This window comes from Ranitomeya variabilis, chromosome 4 (genome assembly GCF_051348905.1).
Source record: "Ranitomeya variabilis isolate aRanVar5 chromosome 4, aRanVar5.hap1, whole genome shotgun sequence".
NCBI lineage: Eukaryota > Metazoa > Chordata > Amphibia > Anura > Dendrobatidae > Ranitomeya > Ranitomeya variabilis.
This window is the reverse complement of record NC_135235.1, coordinates 633,874,285-633,893,125: the sequence shown is the minus strand read 5'-3', so window position 1 is coordinate 633,893,125 and position 18,841 is coordinate 633,874,285. Positions and strand designations below refer to the sequence as shown.

General features: G+C 45.5%; 1 protein-coding gene across 2 annotated transcripts in view; it reads left to right on the top strand.

The window, feature by feature from the left end:
• Positions 1-18,841, top strand: part of LOC143767210 (uncharacterized) — a 249,585-nt gene that overhangs the window by 2,719 nt on the left and 228,025 nt on the right. The window contains exon 1 of one of the 2 annotated variants that reach the window (XM_077255353.1): positions 11,378-11,460. The exons of the other annotated variant lie outside the window; for it this stretch is intronic. The gene's annotated coding sequence lies outside the window, so the exon portion shown is untranslated. Of the gene's footprint in view, positions 1-11,377; positions 11,461-18,841 lie in introns of those variants that run through there. 2 annotated transcript variants of the gene reach the window in all.

The following is an 18,841-nucleotide window of genomic DNA, read 5'->3' as shown; positions in this document are numbered from 1 at the left end:
ATCATAAAAATCCGCTAAAAAACCCGCTATAAAAGTAAATCAAACCCCCCTTCATCACCCCCTTAGTTAGGGAAAAATTAAAAAATGTATTTATTTCCATTTTCCCATTAGGGTTAGGGCTAGGGTTGGGGCTAGGGTTGGGGCTAGGGTTGGGGCTAGGGTTAGGGCTAGGGCTAGTGTTACGGCTAGTGTTAGGGCTAGTGATAGGGCTAGGGTTATTGCTAGGGTTAGGGCTAGGGTTAGGGCTAGGGTTGGGGCTACAGTTAGGATTGGGGCTAAAGATAGGGTTAGGGTTTGGATTACATTTACGGTTGGGAATAGGGTTGGGTGTGTCTGGGTTAGAGGAGTGGTTAGGGTAACTGTTGGGATTAGGGTAAGGGGTGTGTTTGGATTAGGGTTTCAGTTATAATTGGGGGGTTTCCACTGTTTAGGCACATCAGGGGCTCTCCAAACGGGACATGGCATCCGATCTGAATTCCAGCCAATTCTGCGTTGAAAAAGGAAAACAGTGCTCCTTCCCTTCAGAGCTCTCCCGTGTGCCCAAACGGGTTTACCCCAACATATGGGGTATCGGCATACTCAGGACAAATTGGACATCATCTTTTGGGGTCCAATTTCTCCTGCTACCCTTGGGAAAATACAAAACTGGGGGCCAAAAAATAAGTTTTGTGGGAAAAAAAAGATGTTTTATTTTCACGGCTCTGCGTTGTAAACTGTAGTGAAACACTTGGGGGTTCAAAGTTCTCACAACACATCTAGATAAGTTCCTTGGGGGGTCTAGTTTCCGATATGGGGTTACTTGTGGGGGGTTTGTACTGTTTGGGTACATCAAGGGCTCTGCAAATGCAACGTGACGCCTGCAGACCAATCCATTTAAGTCTGCATTCCAAATGGCGCTCCTTCCCTTCCGAGCTCTGTCATGCGCCCAAACAGTGGTTCCCCCCACATATGGGGTATCAGCGTACTCAGGACAAATTGGACAACAACGTTTGGGGTCCAATTTATCCTGATACCCTTGTGAAAATACAAAACTGGGGGGCTAAAAAAATCATTTTTGTGAAAAAAAAAAGAATTTTTATTTTCACAGCTCTGCGTTATAAACTGTAGTGAAACACTTGGGGGTTCAAAGCTCTCAAAACACATCTAGATAAGTTCCTTAGGGGGTCTACTTTCCAAAATGGTGTCACTTGTGGGGGGTTTCAATGTTTAGGCACATCAGGGGCTCTCCAAATGCAACATGGCGTCCCATCTCAATTCCAGTCAATTTTGCATTGAAAAGTCAAATGGCGCTCCTTTCCTTCCGAGCTCTGCCATGCGCCCAAACAGTGGTTTACCCCCACATATGGGGTATCAGCATACTCAGGACAAATTGTACAACAACTTTGGGGGTCCATTTTCTCCTGTTACCCTTGGTAAAATAAAACAAATTGGAGCTGAAATAAATTTTGTGTGAAAAAAAGTTAAATGTTTATTTTTATTTAAACATTCCAAAAATTCCTGTGAAACACCTGAAGGGTTAATAAACTTCTTGAAAGTGGTTTTGAGTACCTTGAGGGGTGCAGTTTTTAGAATGGTGTCACACTTGGGTATTTTCTATCATTTAGACCCCTCAAAATGACTTCAAATGAGATGTGGTCCCTAAAAAAAAATGGTGTTGTAAAAATGAGAAATTGCTGGTCAACTTTTAACCCTTATAACTCCGTCACAAAAAAAAAATTTTGGTTCCAAAATTGTGCTTATGTAAAGTAGACATGTGGGAAATGTTACTTATTAAGTATTTTGCGTGACATATGTCTGTGATTTAAGGGCATAAAAATTCAAAGTTGGAAAAATGCGAAATTTTCAACATTTTCGCCAAATATTCGTTTTTTTCACAAATAAACGCAAGTTATATCGAAGAAATTTTACCACTATCATGAAGTACAATATGTTACGAGAAAACAATGTCAGAATCGCCAAGATCCGTTGAAGCGTTCCAGAGTTATAACCTCATAAAGGGACAGTGGTCAGAATTGTAAAAATTGGCCCGGTCATTAACGTGCAAACCACCCTTGGGGGTGAAGGGGTTAAAGAGACTGCCCGCATCAACCTATAGCTGGGCGACACCTTCTATTTAAGACTTCTCCAATATAGAGGTGCCTGAGCTATGTTGTTAGTTTGCCTTGCATGCTTTCTGGTTGTCAGGTTCCCCAGATCCGCCTGTCTCATCTACCGTGTACCCGTCTGCTCGTACCTGTCTGCGTGCTTCTGTCCATCAGATGGTCCAGATCACACCTGCCAGTGTCCATCTCTCTAACACACAGTCGAGCAAGCACCTTCCAGTGTTTTTCTGTTCCTCAGCCAGTCCCATCTGCTCCCTTGGTTCCAGAGTCCCTACAGTGCCTGCCTGCTTTTATCATCCCTCCTTTGGGCCGTTGCAGCATACTTGCTGTAGCGGGTCAGCTGCCACCTTTTGTAGGTCAACCATAGAGTAGCACCTGGTGCCACCTCTTTGTACCTTTTTTGGGTCGCAGTTTTCGCCTACTGTCACTTGTCCGAGTAGGGATTTGGTAGGCCACCTAGTTATGCCCTTTCCAGGTTTTCAGAGGGATACGGAACAGTAATTCCACTACCTTGCCCGTTACAGTCTCCATCTGCTGGGTAGGCTGTAGTGGAAGAGGTGTCGGTACCCGCTATACTAATTCTAATTTATTGCAATTGATGCCACTTTGTTGGTGTCTGCCACTAAATTTTGTAAATGTGTAGACTCCTGGTTGGGTCTCCTTCATGCATGTTGCTTGTAGCAGTAGGTCTCCGAGACATTTTTCGGACAATGGTAGTCTAGAAAACTCATATTTGTGCCACCTGAGTGTGGCTCATCGTGAAAACAGGTAGAGGTGTTGCATGTGGTGTCAGGGCTCCCAGCAAAGGGTCTAAACACCGATCCCTCAACCACCTCATCTTGTGACGCTCAATTGAAAGCTGTAAATGCTGTCCCAGCCCCCAATGCCTCATGCCTGGCTGATTGCTGCAGTTCCATGCTACAATTAGTAGTGTGGGTGAATTGAGGCCACTTGCCTGGTGTCTGTCCCTCATTTGATGTGTTTTGGGAGGATTTGGGGCCATTATAAGGTGTTGTGCATGCGTTTGTTTGCTTCCCATTGATCTGAATGGCGTAAGGTTATGTTCGGCGAATATTCAACAAATTAATTGGCATATGTTGCAAATTTGGCGAATGTAATACGTTCGCCTAATATTAAACGTAATATTTCAATGATCGGTTCGATCATTGAAATATTCGCTCATCTCTACTCACTATAACCACTAAATTCTAGTTGCTTCAGTGCTGAGCTGACTACATCGGAGAGGATTTTTTGATCCGATCTAGTGTTCTCAGCACTGAACTGTCTACAGCGGAGATGGTAAAATGAGGTCCTCAAAAAGTCACCTCCAATCTAGTCACTACCATTCTGTAACCCTTTGGAGCTCTGCTTCCAGGACCTGTGATGATGTCACAGTCATGTGATCAGTCACATGGGGGAGGAGGAGGATGGGGGCTTGTAGGAGAAGAAGGGTTTTCTGGGTAGGAAGCAGCGACATGTAAGAGGTGAAGGGAGAAGTCTGCACTGGTGAGCGGTAATGGGGGAGCAGGGACTGTGTGATAGAGGGGGCAGGATTTAGTCCTGGGGGAGCACCGGGACTCTGCACATTAGGGTACAGCCGGCTCCACATGTAAGAGCTGAAGGGAGAAGTCTGCACTGGTGAGCGGTAATGGGGGAGCAGGGACTGTGTGATAGAGGGGGCAGGACTCAGTCCTGGGGGGCACCGGGACTCTGCACATTAGGATACAGCCGGCTCCACATGTAAGAGCTGAAGGGAGAAGTCTGCACTGGTGAGCGGTAATGGGGGAGCAGGGACTGTGTGATAGAGGGGACAGCACTCAGTCCTGGGGTAATCATCGGGACTCTCTGATCATTTGCGCTGATGAACACTTGTGTGTATTACTGTGAAGAGCTGTAAAACCTGCACTCATGTAATGACCACAGACACCACCTGTGAACTTGACACAATAACATCCCACCTCGCTCCAAACTTTACCACAGTCTTCATCACAAGTCTATCCCACCTCTTCAGCCTGTCACTAACAATTGGTGTCTTCCATCCTGATTGAAACATACCTCGATCACACCCATCCTCAAAAAGCCCACCCTTGACCTACCCTGTGTTTACATATCGCCCCATATAATTTCTCCCCTATGCCTCCAAACTATTAGAACAACACGTCCATTTTGAACTGTCCTCCCACCTCTCCTCTTGTTGCCTCTTTTACTGCTTACAATCTGACTTCATACTGCACCATTCCACTGAAACTGCCCTTATTAAAGTCACCAACAACCTACTAACCACCAAATGAAAGCGACGCGAGTTTGTCCTCCTCCTTCTCCTGGAACTGATATCTATCTTTGACACAGTGGACCATTTCTTCTTGCTTCAGACTTTCTGATCTGTTGACATCACAGACTTAGCCTTTTGTTGGATCTCCTCGTACCTAACAGACAGGACATTCAGTGTCTCCCACTCACACACCACCTCCTCATCTCGCCCCCTATGTGTCAATGTCAACCAAATTTCAGTTGTAGGATCGGGAACTATTGTTAGAGGTCACAGGCGTGCACTCTCTCCCTCTTAAAGAGACTGCCTGCATCAACCTAAGGTATTCCCAACCTATAGCTGGGCGACACCTTCTATTTAAGACTTCTCCTCCAATATAGTGGTGCCTGAGCTATGTTGTTAGTTTGCCTTGCATGCTTGCTGGTTGTCAGGTTCCCCAGATCCGCCTGTCTCGTCTTCCGTGTACCCGTCTGCTCGTACTTGTCTGCGTGCTTCTGTCCATCAGATGGTCTAGATCACACCTGCCAGTGTCCATCTGTCTAACACCCAGTCGAGCAAGCACCTTCCAGTGTTTTTCTGTTCCTCAGCCAGTCCCATCTGCTCCCTTGGTTCCAGAGTCCCTACAGTGCCTGCCTGCTTTTATCATCCCTCCTTTGGGCCGTTGCAGCTTACTTGCTGTAGCGGGTCAGCTGCCACCTTTTGTAGGTCAGCCATAGAGTAGCACCTGGTGCCACCTCTTTGTACCTTTTTTGGGTCGCAGTTTTCGCCTACTGTCACTTGTCCGAGTAGGGATTGGAAAAGCTACATAGTTATGCCCTTTCCAGGCTTTCAGAGGGATACTGAACAGTGATTACACTACCTTGCCCATTACAGTCTCCATCTGCTGGGTTGGCTGTAGTGGAAGAGGTGTCGGTACCCACTATGCTAATTCTAATTTATTGCAATTGATGCCACTTTGTTGGTGTCTGCCACTACATTTTGTAAATGTGTAGACTCGTGGTTGGGTCTCCTTCATGCATGTTGCCTGTAGCAGTAGGTCTCCGAACATTTTTCGGACAATAGTAGTCTAGAAAACTGATATTTGTGCCACCTGAGTGTGGCTCATCATGAAAACAGGTAGAGGTGTTGCATGTGGTGTCAGGGCTCCCAGCAAAGGGGCCTTACACCGATCCCTCAACCACCTCATCTTACTGTGACGCTCAATTGAAAGCTGTAAATGCTGTCCCAGACCCCCGATGCCTCATGCCTGGCTGATTACTGCTGTTCCATGCTACAATTAGTAGTGTAGGTGAATTGAGGCCACTTTCCTGGTGTCTGTCCCTCATTTGATGTGTTTTGGGAGGATTTGGGGCCATTATAAGGTGTTGTGCATGCGTTTGTTTGCTTCCCATTGATCTGAATGGTGTAATGTTATGTTCGGCGAATATTCAACAAATTAATTGGCAAATATTGCAAATTTGGCGAATGTAATACGTTCGCCTAATATTAAACGTAATATTTCAATGATCGGTGCCATCATTGAAATATTCGCTCATCTCTACTCACTATAACCACTAAATTCTAGTTGCTTCAGTGCTGAGCTGACTACATCTTAGAGGATTTTTTGATCCGATCTAGTGTTCTCAGCACTGAACTGTCTACAGCGGAGATGGTAAAATGAGGTCCTCAAAAAGTCACCTCCAATCTAGTCACTACTGTTAAGTCCTTTTCAGTCCCTGGCTTTCTGTATTTTTAATTTTAAAGTTCCATTCATGCGTTCCACCTTACCAGAACTTTGAGGATGGTACGGAGTGTGTAACTGACTTTCAACACCCAACATTTTCAGTACATTTTGAAATATTTCTCCAGTGAAATGAGTACCCCTATCTGACTCGATCACTTCAGGGAGACCGTAACGGGGTATCAGTTCGGCAACTAGCTTTACAGCAGTGTTTTTAGCTGAAGCCTTCCGAACTGGATAGGCCTCTGGCCACCCTGAGAACATGTCCACACACACCAACACATACTCATACCCATTACTTTTTGGCAGCTGGATAAAGTCTATTTGTAATCGCTGAAACGGATAGAGAGGTCGGACGTGATGCTTCATAGGGGTCTTTGTTGTCTGTCCGGGATTATGTGCCAGGCATATAGCGCATGTTGCACAATAGTCTCTTGCGTAGTTGCCAAAACCTGGAGCCAACCAGACTTGCTTTGCCAGTAGTGTCATTGCATTTGCAGACACATGAGTAGGGTGGTGCAGTCCACCAACTACAATCGGGTACCAGGCTCTAGGTAGACATATTAGTCCATCTTTCTTCCAAATTCCTGCTTGTTCTTCTGCCCCTTCCTTTTTCCACCTGTCCCTCTCCTCTTCTCCTGCATCTTCCTGTGCTTGTCTCAGTCTATCTTCAGTATTTTCTGTGGGGTTTACAGTATGAACCTGCTGTAAGGGTTTGACTGCTGCTGCTTTGGCTGCTTTGTCAGCCCTATCATTTCCCCTAGATTCCCTAGTGTCGAGTCTCACATGTGCAGCTACCTTAATTACTGCTACTTCTTTTGTTTCTTGTGCAGCCTCTAAGATCTGTTTGATCAGAGAAGCATGTTTTACAGGTTGGCCTGACGCTGTCATGTAACCTCTAGCTCTCCAGATTACTCCAAAGTCAAACACAATACCATGTGCATACCTAGAATCAGTGTATATATTAGCTGTCTGATTCTCAGCTATTTTTAGCGCTTCAATCAATGCTGTTAGTTCTGCTTCTTGTGCAGACTGTTTCGGTGGAAGAGGTTCTGCTTTGAGAGTTTCAGATTCTGACACAACTGCATACCCTGTATGGAAATTACCTGTGTCATCTGCAAACCTACTACCGTCTATAAACAGCTCTAAATCTGGATTTTGAAGTGGTGTTTCGGATACATTGGGTAAGCCTGCTGTTTCTTGTAAAATGAGCTCTGTACAATCATGTGTGTCTGTAGGGAAAAAATTTGCGTGTGGATCAGTGTCCTTATTCCCCCCTTCAGACTCGAGAGGTAGCAGTGTAGCTAAATTGAGAGTCTGAAGCCTTGCAAATGTGATAGTAGAGGGGAGCAGCAAAGAACACTGTAGCCGCAAATGTCTGGCCATGGAAATGTGTTTTGGTTGGACCTGGTTTAATATCCCATAAACATCATGCGTAGTTTGAACTGTGAGTGGATGCTCTAGGACAATTTCTGATGCTTTGTCCAACAATAGCGAGACAGCAACAACCACACGTACACAGGTTGGCGCTGCCCTGGCTACTGGATCTAACCTTGCTGAAAGATATGCAATTGGTCTTTGTTTCCCTGCATGCTTCTGGGTAAGAACTCCTGTAGCATGGGAATCAACTTCTGCAGCCATAAGCTGAAATGGTTTGGTGTAGTCTGGTAGCCCTAACGCTGGAGCTGAAACAAGGGCATCTTTTAATTGTTGAAACGAAATCTGACCTTCTTTTGTCAACAAATAAGGTTCACTTTTTACACAGTCATACAGTGATTGCATTAGTTGACTGGCATGTATAATCCATTGTCTACAATGAGACACTATTCCTAAAAATGCTCGTAGCTGTTTATGATTTCTAGGCTCATTCATCTGTCTTATTGCTTCAGTTCTTTGAGGTGTAAGATGCTTTTTACCTTGAGAAATGCAATGACCTAGAAAGACCACTTTGGTCTGACAAACTTGTAGCTTTTGTCTATTCACTTTACACCCTTCTTTTCCTAGAAAACATAGTAAACTCACAGTAGACCTTTCTGCGGTTTTTAGATCTGGGCAGCAAAGTAGTAGGTCATCCACATACTGCAAAATTACTACCTGTGGTTCGGGTTCAAACCTCTGAAGGACTGTTTGTAGGGCATTTGAATAAAGAGTAGGGGAGTGTATCATTCCCTGTGGAAGGCGTGTCCACGCCAACTGTTTGCCCTTAAATGTAAATGCAAACAAATGCCAACTATCTTGGTGTAAAGGAACCGAGAAAAATGCATTTGAAAGATCTATTACAGTAAACACTTGAGAACTGGCTGGTATCTGTGATAGTAACGTATGAGGATTGGGTACAACTGGGGTGATTGGATCTAGAACTTTGTTTATTTCTCTTAGATCATGTACCATACGATATTTGGGCATAGAACTCTTATCAAGAGTTCTCTTCTTGACTGGATACAGAGGAGTGTTAGCAGGTGATTGTATCTCTACCAAAACTCCTTTCTCTCTATATCCCTCTATCTGTTTTGTAATCGCTAATTCCTGCTGGGCACTCACAGGGTATTGTCTGAGCTGTGGGAGAACAGTTCCTGGTTGCACAGATAATTTTACAGGAGAGATATGTAATAATCCCACATCAGTGTCACCCTGTGCCCACAGTGTTTCTGGGACCATTGAGAGATCTAGATCTGTGGTGTACTCTTTTTCTTCAGTATAATCCTCAAAAGCCTGAATTCTGACATATTGTTCTAATGATTCTGCATCATCAGGGATAGTCAACATAACTGTGCCATCTTCCCTAAAATTGATGTTAGCTTCTAATTTCTTTAGTACATTAGTTCCTAACAGACATGTTGGGGCACCTCTGGCATACAAAAATCTGGATGCAAAACATTTAGGTCCTAATGAGACCTCTAGGGGCACAGTATATGGCAGTGTTCGAATTACCCCATCATAACCCTCAGCAAAAGTTGTTTGTTCTGAAATATCTTCCGGATTCGGAAGAAAATCTTGATTCAAAATTGAGGAAGTTGCACCTGTATCTATCAAAAATGGAATCTCTCTCCCCCCACATTCACCTGTATCATAGGTCTCCTAGCTGGTAGGGAAGTTTGTAACACATCGAGTCAATCTGAATCTGGTATGGGACCATCTATGATGGTAGATTTCTGCTGGTTGTCCGTTTGGGGAGGGTTATTTCTGGGAACAAATTTGCCTGACTTTATATCTGCCAACTTCTTCCTGCACTCTCTTTGGAAATGACCTGGCTTTTTACAGTAGTGGCAAAGAAAATTGTGTCTCACTCTTCCTCCTGTATTAGCATGTGCTATTCTAACAGGCTTACGATTCTCTCTCATATCCATGGCTATTCCTAAACATCGCTGTTTCACAATATTTGGTTGTTCAATTGTTCTCCAATCTGGAGTAGAGGATTTAAATTTTTCTCTGATTTTCGGATCTAACCCCTCTATTAATTGTTTTGTAAAAAGTCTCCTTACTGAAGCATCAGTCATATCCAATCCTTCATCCCTAAAGCTATTTTCTAGTTCTTGACTATATTCTTCAATACTTTGCCCAAATTTCTGCATAATCACACCCGTAGATCCCCTTTCCCTCTGTTTTCCTCCTTCTGTTCTTCCAGATGGTACAAATGATTGGGCTTTTGGATCTAGGTAAGGTGGTGGGATTATGTCACAACTTTTTCCCTTTCCCATGATCCATTTGGAAGTGTCTGGATCATACTTCCAATTCTCCTCTTTAGCTGTTTTTGAGACCTCTATCATACAATGTATGATTTCTTCCCACCCATTGTCTTTAATAATTCCACCTCGTTCTTTACTCAGTCTTTCCCATTCTGTACTGAACATAAGTGCTTCTGAAATTCCCAATTTTTCTCTTACTCTTCTAATCTGACTTCTGACTGCCTTTCCACATCTTTCCTGTATGATATCTGCTGCTTCCACTTGTCCTAAAACAGTTTTGGTCTGTTTATTTCTCATTTTAGCTATTTCTACCCCAGGTGACGTTTGGACAATCACTGTGGTGATGTCTCGTTGCCTTCTCTCCTAGGGAGCTAAAATATCCTTTCAATATTTGCTATTTCTACCCCAGGTGACGTTTGGACAACCACTTCCTCTGTTGGTGGCGTCTCGTTGCCTTCTCTCCTAGGGAGCTAAAATATTGAAGGGCTTGTCTGCTCTGTTTCTTCTAATATGCAGGACGTACTTAAGTGCTATTATGCACACAGACCCAGCAACACCATACAGATCACAAAACTTTCTGTGTCAGTTAGCATACTTGTCCCAGGCTCATGAAAACCGCGTCCTGGGCTCATTCTATCACACCTTATCCAGGGAATGTAGAAACAAGTTCTATAGGAGAGTCAAGCATGGGCGGAGGTCTCCCAGAAGGACGCTACCTCATAACCCAGTTAGGCTGACTTCACCAATAACCTTGTTCTAACAATCGTGGCTTATTGTTCTACGTACTTCTATTCTTCTTTCACAACATGTCACAACCTTCACACTGTTCACACACTGTTCACACACTGTTCACACACTGTTCACACACTGTTCACACACTGTTCACACACTGCCAGGGACTAGACTCATAAATCTATACAATATGGTAACCCGAGTTCTATAGGTATCTACTCACTACTAGACTAACCCAGCATGACACGGCTCATAGAGATCTTTCGGATAATACAGGGCAGATAAAAGAGAACTAATAATGTCTCTTACCTGGCCAGGTTTTTTTTCATTTGCCGTCCATTATCCCAGATCTCCGTTGTCCGTATCCGCAGGTAAATCTTGAGTAAATACTCTCACCTCGGGTCCCTGTTCGAGCGCCAAGAAATGTTAAGTCCTTTTCAGTCCCTGGCTTACTGGAGGTAAGCTTCCAGGTAAATGACACGCAAACAAAGTATTGTGTGATCATAACAGGGAAAGCTCAGGAGCCCGTCTGGCCCACCGGGTGCTCACCCATCCTTTATACAGAAAAGAGTTATACATTTTAAGACATGCGCACAAGCGCTCATATTCTCTTACAAAGCTTATCTATACTGTGAAATTTACGACCTCTAGTATGTAGGTACAAGATTACAGCAAAGAAGAGGAATGCGTTCATAAAAGGAAATGTCAACTTGCTCAAGTTTCTTGATATGAGCCAGATGAGTCCAGGAGAAAGATACAATGGATTCTTTCAGTCTAATCTCTACACTACCATTCTGTAACCCTTTGGAGCTCTGCTTCCAGGACCTGTGATGATGTCACAGTCATGTGATCAGTCACATGGGGAGGAGCAAAATGGGCGCTTGTAGGATTGAAGGGTTTTCTGTGCAGGACGCAGCGACATGTAAGAGCTGAAGGGAGAAGTCTGCACTGGTGAGCGGTAATGGGGGAGCAGGGACTGTGTGATAGAGGGGGCAGGACTCAGTCCTGGGGGGCATCGGGACTCTGCACATTAGGGTACAGCTGGCCCCACATGTAAGAGCTGAAGGGAGAAGTCTGCACTGGTGAGCGGTAATGGGGGAGCAGGGACTGTGTGATAGGGGGGACAGGACTCAGTCCTGGGGGGCACCGGGACTCTGCACATTAGGGTACAACCGGCTCCACATGTAAGAGCTGAAGGGAGAAGTCTGCACTGGTGAGCGTTAATGGGGGAGCCGGGACTGTGTGATAGAGGGGGCAGAACTCAGTCCTGGGGGGCACCGGGACTCTGCACATTAGGGTACAGCCGGCCCCACATGTAAGAGCTGAAGGGAGAAGTCTGCACTGGTGAGCGGTAATGGGGGAGCAGGGACTGTGTGATAGAGGGGGCAGGACTTAGTCCTGGGGGGCACCGGGACTCTGCACATTAGGGTACAGCCGGCCCCACATGTAAGAGCTGAAGGGAGAAGTCTGCACTGGTGAGCGGTAATGGGGGAGCAGGGACTGTGTGATAGAGGGGACAGGACTCAGTCCTGGGGGGCATCGGGACTCTGCACATTAGTGTACGTGGTCATCGTCAACGTTTCCCGTCTCCAGAAGCACGCCCATCAAGGTGACCTATGACCGAGGCAATCACTAGAGCAATCAATCGGATATGAACATCAGCCCCCCAAAATTACCAGCCTGTTATTTCAGATTTCATGGTCAACCCAGGAATCCAATTTGAAGCTGTAGGCCTCACTGAATTGGACTTTTTCACATTTTTCTTTCATTGAGGAAATAATACATTTTATGGTGGCCCAGACAAACTTGAATGCCTATCAATATTTCACCCAAAACCATGTCATCATAGAGGGGAATACGAAAGGACCCAATTTAACATTGTAAAACGTGCCCAGAGAAACTTGGCCTTTGCATTAAGAATTGCTTCAAAGTGTAACACACTTTCATAAATCTAAAAAGTTTGGTTTTACAGTGTTGACATAACACACTTTTATAATCTGATGTTTCCCGCATAACTTACACATACCACCACGTCATAAATTCATACACTAGCAAAACTAAAAGGATTATAATAATTATTATAACTATGCGTCTAGATAAATTTCCACTGTTTAGGCACACCAGAGGCTCTCCAAACACAACATGATGCCTGCATCAAAGTCTGCATTCTAAAATAACACTTCTTCCCTTCAAATAATAATAATTTTATTTATATAGCGCCAACATATTCCGCAGCGCTTTACAACTTATAGAGGGGACTTGTACAGACAATAGACATTACAGCATAACAGAAATCACAGTTCAAAATAGATACCAGTAGGAATGAGGGCCCTGCTCGCAAGCTTACAAACTATGAGGAAAAGGGGAGACACGAGAGGTGGATGGTAACAATTGCTTTAGTTATTCGGACCAGCCATAGTGTAAGGCTCGGGTGTTCATGTAAAGCTGCATGAACCAGTTAACTGCCTAAGTATGTAGCAGTACAGACACAGAGGCTATTAACTGCATGAAGTGTATGAGAACATGATGCGAGGAGCCTGAGGAGGTACATGAGAGATGGTCCCGCCCCCAAGAACAGGAAACCTGCATAGGAGATAAAAGATGGGGGCGGCACCTCTCTCCTCAGTTTGGTTTCCTGTTCTTGCGGGGAACTTGCGGTGCTGCATGGGGAGAGATTTCCCTTGCTAAGGCCGGTCTCTGACCGAGGTCCGCGGTGGGAGCAGCGGCGGCGGCGTGCGCGCGTCGCCTCCATACCTGGCTGCATGTGCGTCCTCCCCACTGCGGACTCCCCGGCGTCTGCTCCTGGCCGGAGGCTGGGCTGGGGGAGAAAGTGAAAGCGTGTCCATCACGACGCTGGTGCCGAGTGAATGGAGGAACTTCCGGGTGGGAACCGGAAGTGACGCTGTAAGCTGAAGGAGCGGTGTGCTGACACTCCCCGGGGGGGGAGGAAGTTCAGGGGCGCACACACCGCTTCCTGGCCGGCCATATTTAAACTACAAGGCGGCAAGCAGGCACCGGTAACGGTCTCCTGCAAGATGGCAGATCCGATGGAATCAGCGATCCCAGCAGAGAACCCACAGCCTGTCGTGGTACTAAGGGTCCGGTGGGTGAGTGCCTTTGTAAGGCAAAAAACATGTTAGTAACGCTGTGTTTTCTGTATATATATATATATATATGCAGGGAAAGAAAGTTACCTCTAAACAAAAGCATAAAGTGTGTGCACTCTGTGATAGAAGCCTTCCCAAAGCATATGAGAAGCGTATGTGCCGCTCATGCATAGAAAAAACTGTATCTGAAGAGTCATCATCATTGCTTCAGAATATAAAGGATATTGTGAGAAACGAAGTGCACAGCACTGTAAAGGAGCAGTTAAAACATCATGGATTGCAGAGCTCCGTAAACCCGCCCTCTACGCCTGCCCAAATGTCTGATGTAGAATCCGAGGGTGAACTGGGGGAACTTCCGCCCGAGGAGGTTTCAGACCTGGACTCTTCAGATGAAGAGTGTGGCCGGCCATATATGTTATCAGAGGACATGGGGAAGTTGCTAAAACTGGTCAGGTCCACCCTGGGGGTTGAGACGCCAAAAGAAAAGCAAACGATTCAGGACTCCATGTTCAGTAATTTAGAAGATAAAAAACGGAAAGTTTTCCCTTTTCATTATAACATATTAAATCCTATCAAAAAAGAATGGAAAAAACCGAATAAAAGGATTTCAGTTCCCCAGGCCTTAAAACGTAAATATCCCTTTGACGAGGAAATTTGCGAGAAATGGGAAAAAGCGCCTAGGTTGGATGCGGCTATCGCAAGTACCTCCAGGAGCATAGCACTTCCCTTCGAGGATATGGGGGCCCTAAAAGACCCCCTAGATAAAAAGGCGGATGCCTTTCTAAAATCAGCCTGGGAAGCCTCAACTTGGGTGTTCAAGACTGGAGTAGCGGCTACCTGCACTGCCCGTGCCATGGTTAAATGGCTAGAGGAACTAAGCGACCAAATAAAAAACAAGTGTCCAAGAGACAGACTTCTAGAAGTCATCCCTCCACTTCAAAATGCAGCGGGATTCCTGGCGGACGCTGCCATTGATTCGGTACGGTTTGCTGCCCGGGCTAGTGCCCTCTCTAATTCAGGAAGAAGAGCGTTATGGTTAAAAAACTGGAATGCTGATTTTCAATCAAAAGTGAAGCTCTGTGCTGTACCCTGTGAGGGGCAATATTTATTCGGCAGGGCTTTAGATGAAATTTTAGAAAAAGCGGCGGACGAGAAGAAACACTTCCCTCCACCTCCCTTCTTTAAACGACGTTGGTATGACAATCGTTGGTCCTTTCGAGGATCGGGTGGAGGCCGGGGCCGCCCAACTGATAGAACCACACGGGGGAAACCCTGGGGTGAAAAAAGAGAAAGAGGTTTTCTTTTCAATAAACCTCCAAAACCAGATCCCAAACAATGACGCCATATTCCAGGTGGGAGGAAGGTTACGGTTTTTTGTCCATCAGTGGGTAACCTTACAGCCGTCTCAATGGATAATCAACTTATCAGACGGCCTACGATTAAACTTCATCTCCCTGCCTCCTCACCGAATAAAAGTTACTCGGGTGGCCAAAAAGAACCAGTTAGTTCTCGAAAAAGAAGTTCGTCTTCTTTTAGACAAAAAAGTCCTGGTAAGAGTACCTCCACAGGAAATAGGGAGGGGGTTTTACAGCACCCTTTTCCTCACTCCAAAACCGGATGGGTCATTAAGAACAATTTTCAACTTAAAAGAATTAAACAAATTCATCCGAGTGGAAAAATTCAAAATGGAGACTCTGAGAACGGCGGTAAAACTGCTGTATCCAGGATGTTACGTGGCAGTGATAGACCTTACCGATGCCTATTATCATGTGCCAATCAGCAGAGAGCATCAACAATTCCTGAGGTTGGTTGTGCAGCTGGGGCAGGTCTACACCCATCTACAATACCAATGTCTCCCCTTTGGGGTATCGGTGGCTCCTCGTATCTTTACAAAAATACAGCTGATAAATACCAAAAGGTATGGGGAAAATTTTTAGAATTCTCAGGCCGAGGGATAACAGATACCGTTCAGAAAGTCCCTATATCAGAAATCCTAGAATTTCTCCAAAAGGGGCTGGAGAGGGGATTATCTACCAGCACTCTAAAAGTGCAAGTCTCGGCGCTTAGCGCCTTGTTTGACCAAAAATTGGCTGATCACCCCTGGGTGTGTAGGTTCATTCGGGCCTACTTTACAGCCAGACCATTCAAACCTCGTCCAAAGGTCGCTCCCTGGGATTTAAATTTAGTTTTAAATGCCTTGACCTCCTCTCCCTTTGAGCCTCTTTCCTCCATATCGGAAAAAGCGCTAACTTTAAAAACTGTTCTCCTCATTGCCCTTACCTCAGCCAGACGCATTAGTGAGCTTCAGGCTATATCTATAGACCCTCCTTACACTACATTCCTAGAGGACAGGGTAATTATAAAATCTGATCCGGCCTTCTTACCTAAGGTCAACTCAAAATTCCACAGGGATCAGGAGATAGTCTTGCCCTCATTTTGTGCCAATCCAAAATCCCAGGGAGAAGAAACCTTCCATTGCTTGGACGTCAGACGTTGCCTACTTCAATATATAGAAGTGACAAAACCATGGCGACAGTCTTCAGCTTTTTTTGTCTCCTTTCAGGGGGCAAACAGGGGAAAAAAGGCCACAAAATCAACCATTGCACGATGGCTCCGTATGGCTATATCACTTTCCTATTCCTCTTCGGGGCAGGTCCCTCCACCTGGTGTTACGGCCCACTCTACTAGGGCTATTTCCACATCTTGGGCAGAGAGGGCAAATGCATCGATAGAGCAAATCTGTAATGCAGCAGTATGGTCTTCACCCTCTACTTTCTTCCGCCATTATAGATTAAATCTGGGGCTATCAGATCTTGCCTTTGGTAGAAAAGTACTATCTGCCGTTGCCCCACCCTAGAGGTTCTTTCTATTTCTTCCTCTCATGTACCGGTGCTGTCATGGGGAAGGGAAAAAATGATAATTACTTACGGGTAATTTGATTTTCCAGATCCATGACAGCACCGCTCTAGTTCCCGCCCTATCTTGGTGATGGTGTGTGATTCACAAAAAAAATTATCTTTTTTTTTTTTTTGAATGGGTCACACGGGGATAGTTTGGCCTACCGCCTCAACGCATTAACCTATCTGAACAAATGAGTTTTTAGGGCGCGCTTAAAACTGTGGCGATTGGGGATTAATCATATTAACCTAGGTAGTGCATTCCAAAGAGTCGGCGCAGCACGTGTAAAGTCTTGGAGACGGGAATGGGAAGTTCTGATTGAGGATGCTAACCTGAGGTCATTTGCGGAGCGGAGGGCACGGGTAGGTTGGTAGACTGAGACCAGAGAGGAAATGTAGGGTGGTGCTGAGCCATGGAGTGCTTTGTGGATGAGGGTAGTAGTTTTGTACTGGATTCCGGAGTGGATGGGTAGCCAGTGTAATGACTGGCACAAGGTAGAGGCATCGGTGTAACGGTTGGTGAGGAATATGATCCTGGCACCAGCATTCAGGACAGATTGGAGCGGGGAGAGTTTGGTAAGAGGGAGGCCGATTAGTAGAGAGTTACAATAGTCCAGGCGAGAATGAATAAGTGAAACCGTAGGAGTTTTTGCAGAGTCGAAAGTAAGAAAAGGGCGAATTCTAGAAATGTTTTTGAGATGCAGATAAGAAGAGCGAGCCAGTGATCAGATGTGGGGGGTGAATGAAAGCTCCGAATCAAGTATGACCCCAAAGGCAGCGGGCATGTTGCTTTGGAGTAATGGTGGAACTGCACACGGAGATGGCAATGTCAGGGAAAGGTAGGTTAATAGAGGGAGAGAACATGAGGAGTTCAGTTTTTGACAGGTTCAGTTTCAGATAGAGGGAGGACATGATGTTAGAAACAGCGGTAAGACAATCACTGGTGTTTTCTAAAAAGGTCGGCGTGATATCAGGAGAAGAAGTGTATAATTGGGTGTCGTCAGCATAGAGATGGTACTGGAAACCAAATCTGCTGATTGTTTGTCCAATAGGGGCAGTATACAAAGAGAAGAGGAGGGGGCCTAGGACTGATCCTTGAGGAACCCCAACAGTAAGGGGAAGGTGAGAGGAGGAGGCACCAGCAAATGATACAGTGAAGGAGCGGTCAGAGAGATAGGAGGAGAACCAGGAGAGAACTGTGTCCTTGAGGCCGATGGAGCAGAGCATAGTGAGGAGGAGCTGATGATCCACAGTGTCGAATGCTGCGGACAGATCCAGGAGAATTAGCATGGAGTAGTGACCATTAGATTTATCTGTTAGTAGGTCATTAGAGACTTTAGTGTGGGCAGTTTCAGTAGAGTGTAAAGAGCGGAAACCAGATTGAAGAGGGTCGAGAAGAGAGTTATCTGAGAGATAGCGGGTGAGACGGGAGTGGACCAGGCGTTCGAGGAGTTTGGAGATGAAGGGAAGATTAGAGACCGGTCTATAATTAGCGGCACAGTTTTGATCGAGGGATGGTTTTTAAGTAATGGATGTATGATGGCATGCTTAAATGAGGATGGAAAAATACCGGAAGTGAGAAAAAAGTTGAATATTTTTGTTAGGTGAGCGGTGACAGCTGGGGAAAGGGACTGGAGGAGATGTGATGGAATGGGGTCACTGGTGCAAGTGGTTGGGCGAGAAGATGCAAGGAGCCTGATTACTTCTTCTTCTGTAACTGGTTCAAAGTCAGAGAGTGAACTAGATGCTGTGGGGGAGGGAGGACAGTGGATGGTATGAAGAGATTGGGAGATGATTTCCTGTTGAATGTGGTCAATATTTTCTTTGAAGTAATTGGCCAGATCGTCAGCTCGGAGATCCGTGGTTGGGGCCTGCACTCTTGGGTTGAGTAGGGACTGGAAAGTGTCAAAGAGACGTTTAGGGTTATTGGATAGTGAGGTGATGAGGGTGTTGAAATAGGTTTGTTTGGAGAGGTGAAGGGCAGAGTTTGTTTTTAGCATGAACTTATAATGGATGAAGTCTTCGGGTAGATTAGATTTTCTCCACAGACGTTCGGCGCACCTGGAGCACCGCTGCAAGAAACGTGTTTGCAACGTGTGCCACGGTTGTCGCTGTCTGTGCCAAGTTGTTCTATGTATAGGAGGTGCAGCTTCATCCAGGGCACTTTGCAGGGTTTCATTGTAATGCTTCAGAGCAGAATCAGGACATGAGATGGAGGTGATTGGGGCCAATGAGGACTGCAAGTTCTTCATAAGTTTCTGGGTGTTAATGGCCTGTATGTTTCTATAAGTGTGGAAAGTGGGGGTGACCTGAGCGGGATGGCAGTTC